This window comes from Bos grunniens, chromosome 21 (assembly GCF_055505025.1).
Source record: "Bos grunniens cultivar Pamir isolate PY7600 chromosome 21, Bosgru_T2T1.0, whole genome shotgun sequence".
Lineage (NCBI taxonomy): Eukaryota > Metazoa > Chordata > Mammalia > Artiodactyla > Bovidae > Bos > Bos grunniens.
Genome location: NC_141185.1, coordinates 55696855 through 55703178, shown reverse-complemented (window position 1 = coordinate 55703178; position 6324 = coordinate 55696855). Strand labels below are relative to the sequence as shown.

Here is a 6324-nt window from a genome sequence, read left to right as displayed (position 1 = left end):
CACTGGAGGCAGATTCTTTATGGTCTGAGCCTCCAGGGAAGCCCAGCCTTCCACAAAGAAGGGGGTTAGGAAGGAAGTAGCACTTAAAAAGGATTGTGTTAGAGAAGGCAATGGCAACCCACTCTAGTACTCTTGCCTAGGAAATCCCATGGATGGAGGGCTGCAGTCCATGGGGTCGCTACGAGTCTGATGTGACTGAGTGACTTCACTTTCACTTTTCACTTTCATGCAATGGAGAAGGAGATGGCAACTCACTCCAGTGTTCTTGCCTGGAGAATCCCAGGGACGGCAGAGCCTGGTGGACTGCCGTCTATGGGGTTGCACAGAGTCGGATGTGACTGAAGCGACTTAGCAGCAGCAGCAGCAGAATTCTTTTAAGGAAGGGGGATATTCAAAGACTATACACTGCCTCAGAAGTTACTCCTCTCTTTGCAGGTTAATCATCAAATCATAGAGGGCCAGATTGTTCTCTCTCCCCCTTTCTCTCCCAATTTCTCCCTCTCTCCCCCAATTTCTCCCTCTCTCCTTCCTTGTTTCATTCCTTCCTTCTCTCAATTTTACTCACAGACAAGATTTTCCCCTTGCCCTGAAACCCCATATTTTGCAAGTAGAATCAGCACACCAAGTAAATGTAATTCCAGCAGAAGCATCTTTATTAACATGTGTAAATATGCCTTAACACAGCTAAGTGTGCCATCTCTGCTAGACATTTTGCAATATCCACAGTAGCTCCATGACCTCATCATTTCCTCAGTGGATGCTGAGGGGCAAAGCATCCCAAGTTGGAAATCATAAACCTAATCTATCCTCCCCATTTTCCAGATGAGAGAAGTTTCCAGAATGCTTCAAACTGATGTAAATTACCCAGGAGGTCTCATGAGCACTCAGCAGGGAAGCTGGTTCCACGACCTCTGGGAGCAATCAGATACCATGATGGCACATTGGAATCATCTGAGTAGCAGAAGAGCTACCTAAACCTGGGTCCAGAGTAGCTGACTTAGTTTGTCTGGGGTGAGGCCAGGGCAGCTGATTATTATGAGCATCTGAGATTAGAGAGGGGCTTCCCAGGTGGCTCAGTGGTCAAGACGTGGGTTCCATCCCTGGGTTGGGAAGATCTCCTGGAGAAGGAAATGGCTACTCCCTCCAGTATTCTTGTCTGGAGAATCCCACCGACAGAGGAGCCTGGCGGGCTGCAGCCCATGGGGTCACAGAGTCTGACACGACTGAGCACGCATGCAGGCACACACTCAGGCACATGTGCACAATAAGGTAAGAGAGATTACAAATGCTTCCCAGCATTGAGTCACTGAACAGGGATTTTCTATTGAAGAGCCCCATCCTCCCCACACCCACCCGCCTCACTTTATTGGTAGAAGAGAACTTTAATTTAGAAATGAAGAGAGAGATCAGCTGGGCTTTAAAAGGAAGGAGGGGGGAAACATCCTAGAAGCTCATAAAAGCCACTCTGAAGACTAAGGAGCACGTAGTTGTGGCTGATGCCTGCCTGTGGCCAAGAGCATGGAGCAGGGAAAAAGCAAGTTGTCTGATGTTGGGCAACTTGTAAGGGTCTCTGGAGGTCAGTGTGCTCGTCTACAAACGGGGTCTTAGGGAACCTGGATCTACTGTGGAAACTGGTGCAAGCTGGAGGCTATGCACCCCTAAGCAGGAGCGGCTCATATCGTGAAGCAAGAGGTGAAGCTCGCTGCTGGAAGCTGTCCCACTTTTCAAGGTAAGCCAGCAACCCAGACTTTTATGTGAAACCACTTGAACTTTAAATTTTGGCAACACGCTTAACTGTTTTAAGTCCACTTCTGGGGATGGTATCAGTTGCTGGGCCTCAGGCTGTGAAGGGCAGCCATGTGAAATTTCTCGCCCATGTATTTCCAAGGTCTCTTTCTGGTCTATAATTTCTAGAATCCTTAACTAGGTTGGGTCTTTATGAGAACTGCATCGACCGTGGCAAACTCTAGAGTGCCCAGCTGGATAGTCACTGTTCTTTTATGGTTGATAAAGCTTGTTTTTGTCTTGGTCCTATTGCCAAAATCTTGGCTTTCTCTGCCCACCAAAGTCGAATAAAAAATACGGAAACAGAGTTCAGAGGAAATAGAAAGGGGGGCTTTACTTCTCAGCCGGTGGAGAGGGATAAACAGTAGGCTCATGCCTCAAGAACTGCGCCCTCCTCCACGAGGAGTCCAGGGGCTTCCATAAGATGAGGGGTCACAGTCAGGAGTCAGTGATGAGGAACAAGGTGTCAGCTTTTTAAAAAAAATTGTTCTAATTGGAGGACAATCGCTTTACAACCTCGTCGTGGATCCTGCCATACATACACGACTCGGCCACAGGCGCATATTTCTTCCTCTTGCATGGTTTCGAAGACAGCCAAGGACTAGCTTTAGTCACCCAGTAATTGAGGCCGCCAGTTCGGTGGCTCTGCAGCTTTCTTTCTGATCCATAAATACAAGGGGAAGGGTGTTGTGAAGGTAAACACCAGATACGGGATGTATTTAGCATAGTCGGAGGTAAATAGGTGTGCGGTATAGTTCCTGCAGAGACCAGGCGGAGGTGAATCTCCCTGAGCCTCAGCATCTCATTCTGAAATGGGGGCGACAGCCCAGCACTGTGAGCAGAGGCTGTGCACAAGCAGGAGCGGCATGCTTTCTGCAAGCTGTGACCACCAGCTCTGGGGGGTGAGGGAGCGCCCAGCAGTCAATGAAGGGACCTCTCCCCCCAAGCTGAGGTCAGGAGGTGTTTTCAATAGGTTACACTGCTTGTCACTGAACCTAAGTACCACACTAGACTCCCTACCGCCCTCCCCGAGCTGCGTCAGGTCTCTAAAAATACCTCCAGCCGCACACACTCGTATCTGATGGGTTTGACAAGTTAGTCATCAAAGTCGGTTCCTGCTGCTCAGCCAAAAGGAGTCTGTTCCTGGTCAAAGTTTCATTTTCTTGAAATCTGTCACCTTCCCTGGGTCAGCAGAGAGCTGATGGGCATTTTGTTTAATACAAGAGCGAATGCTCAGCCATCCGGCCTGATACAGCAGACAGCGGCCAGAGAAACTCCCTCTAGGTGGGATCTGGGCGTTAGTGAGGGATGGGCCCTGGATGTCGGCGCCTAACCAGAGCTGTGGACACTGCTAGGCAGTCTGGAATGAGCTGCCCAAAAGCTGTGGAGCATGTTCAACATGCCTGGGAAGGACTTGAGTAGAAGCATCAAGATCCTTTAGGAGATTTACACTGTACAATACTCAGTAAAAAAAAAAAAAAAAAGTATAACAATGGATTACACACTATTAGCTATGTATCTAATCTCTCTATTAAGCAATGGAAAGAAAGCCACTGAAATCTTAAATCTGACCGTCTCTGGGTATGACTGTGGCTAAATTTTAAATGTTTTATACTTTTATTTGGGCTTCCCAGGTGGTACTAGTGGTAAAGAATATGCCTGCCAGTGCAGGAGATGTAAGAAGATACAGATTTGATCCCTAGGACAGGAAGATCCTCTGGAGGAGGGTATGGCAACCCACTCCAGTATTCTTACCTGGATAATCTCATGGACAGAGGAGCCTGGTGGGTTACAGTCCATATGGTTGCAAAGTGTTAGACACAACTGAATCGACTACACACGTACTTTGATATACCAAAATTACCTGCAAATAGTTTGTTTTAACACACTTTGAAAAAGCTTTTACTCATGTATTAAGCAGCATTTTTAGTTTTGCATGAAAATTTTAGGGTGAAATGTTTTAAAATTTATTCAAGTGATCTTTCACTTTTAACAATATAATATAGTTAGTAACTTCTGATAATGACATCATCACATTCTTTGAATTACATAAAATTGCTTTAAATCACAGGGAACAGTTCTGCAAATAACTGAATAAAACTTAAAAAAATATTTATATTCATTTGGGCTTCCCAGGTGGCTCAGTGGTAAAGAACCTATCTACCAACGCAGGAGCTTCAGTTTCCATCCCTAGATTGGGTAGATCTCCTGGAGGAGGGAAGGGAAACCCTCTCCAGTATTCTTGCCTGGATACCTCTATGGACAGAGGAGCCTGGTGGGCTACAATCCATGGGGTCACAAAGAGTCGGACACCACTGAGCATGCACACACTCCTCATTTGACTTAGTGGTTCCCTCTCTGAGAAACTATCCTAAAAAATTAGTGGTAAATACAGAAAGCAGGCATAAAGGTGTTCATCATAGTGTTATTTATAAAATAGCAAATTGAAAACAAATCTTTAATAAAAGCATTTTAAAGTATGTCTAAAAATATGAAATCATTAAAAACGATAGCCATAAAAGTTTTAGTAAAGTGGAAAATACTTTAAATGTTAAAAGCAAAAAATACCCCACAAAATTGCATCTACAGTATAGTCTCATATGGTGATAAGTTGTATTTACTACCTAGAATTACAATGAGAATTAAATGAAAATGTGTCTGAACCCTTACCAAAGTACTCAATAGATGGTAGCTCTTAGTTGTCTATATACATATAAATGTGTAAAGACGAAAAGAAAGGTTAGTCAATAATTTTATTTTGGTAGTGTTATGATGGATTTGGAGGAGAATTTTCTATTTTTGTTTTCTGAGTGCTTCATAATGAACCACTGTTTCTTAGGAAATGAAATTATATAAACAAAAGTTGGGCTGTGAAGAAGGCTGAGCGCTGAAGAATCGATGCTTTTGAACTGTGGTGTTGGAGAAGACTCTTGAGAGCCCCTTGGACTGCAAGGAGATCCAACCAGTCCATTCTGAAGGAGATCAGCCCTGGGATTTCTTTGGAAGGAATGATGCTAAAGCTGAAACTCCAGCACTTTGGCCACCTCATGTGAAGAGTTGACTCGTTGGAAAAGACTCTGATGCTGGGAGGGATTGGGGGCAGGAGGAGAAGGGGACGACAGAGGATGAGATGGCTGGATGGCATCACTGACTTGATGGACGTGAGTCTGAGTGAACTCCGGGAGTTGGTGATGGACAGGGAGGCCTGGCGTGCTGTGATTCATGGGGTTGCAAAAAGTCAAACATGACTGAGCAACTGAACTGAACTGAAAGGTCATTCTGTAGCTGTGCTGTGCTTAGTCACCCAGTCATGTCTGACTCTTTGCAACCCCATGGGCTATAGCCTGCCAGGCACCTCTGTCCATGGGGATTCTCCAGGCAAGAATACTGGAGTGGGCTGCCATGCTGCCCTCCAGGGGATCGATTGAACCCAGGTTTTGCACATTGCAGGCAGATTCTTTACCATTTGAGTCACCAGGGAAGACACAATTAAATCAAAACAGTGACAGAGGGAATGGAGAATCATGAAGCTTTTGTACGCTCAGCTGATCCAGCTTTTGGGTTGAGATGCTGCAACCGATGCTGAGAAAATCAAGTAAAGGGGAAAGACACATGAACAGACAAAATTCTCCAGGAAGGAATAACCTGAAACACATCTAATGTGTGGACAGTGGGAGGAGACCTCCATGGGCTTGCCTCTCCCTTCAAGAGGAGTGGCTGGAGCAGAGTGGGGATCTGCTTAGGTTAATTATGCACATTAAGTCGCTTCAGTTGTGTCCAACTCATTGGGACCCCATGGACCGTAGTCCATCAGGCTCCTCTGTCCATGGGATTGTCCAGGCAGGAATGCTGGATGGGTTTCCATTTCCTACTCTGATCTTCCCAACCCAGAGATGGAACTCACATCTCTCATGTCTCTTGTATTGGTAGGCAAGTTCTTTACCCCTACTACCACCAGGGAAGCCCTAGATAATTTTAAACTCTTTCATCAATCCCAGGGGTACCTGATGTGTTTTTATTTCAGCCAATTGGCAAAAAAGTCACCGATTGTTGACTCTGTCTTGTACCATTTGCTGTAAACAAACACCTAGCAAAACAGCCTCTGATGGCTCTTCTGGGTACAGTGCAGGGCCGGGGGGAGAAGGGGACTAATCCTGATTTAGGGAGGGACTTTTTCAGGAAGATGGATTTTTGAGAACAAATATCAACTGTGTTTTCTATGGGAGTCTTGCTGCTGTGGCTTTAATTCTCCCAGCCCTTTCCATTGCCTGCAACGTTTCCACCCCCTGATGTGTGTGTATATAAACTGCTTAACTGTCCAGAAGGCTGGTGCTTGGTTATAAAGTATTCTCCGTTTCATCATTTTGAAGGGCGTGTTCCATTAACTGATCCTTTCCCATTTCATGATAGAAGTCTTCAGAGGTGAGTCTAAAATGGTTTCTGTCACAGGCTTTGGGCCAAGCAAAATCTTCATGCTCTTAAGGCAGCGGTTCCCAACCTTTTTGGCACCAGGGAGCAGTTTTGTGGAAGACAACTTTT

At 45.6% G+C, this 6324-nt stretch overlaps 1 long non-coding RNA gene across 1 annotated transcript; it reads left to right on the top strand.

The window, feature by feature from the left end:
* The first annotated feature begins 1093 nt into the window (after positions 1 to 1093).
* On the top strand, positions 1094 to 6104 carry LOC147349755 (uncharacterized). The gene is made up of 2 exons (XR_015150473.1): positions 1094 to 1729; positions 4625 to 6104. It is a non-coding gene; the product is annotated as an uncharacterized LOC147349755 (long non-coding RNA).
* The last annotated feature ends 220 nt before the right edge of the window (positions 6105 to 6324 follow it).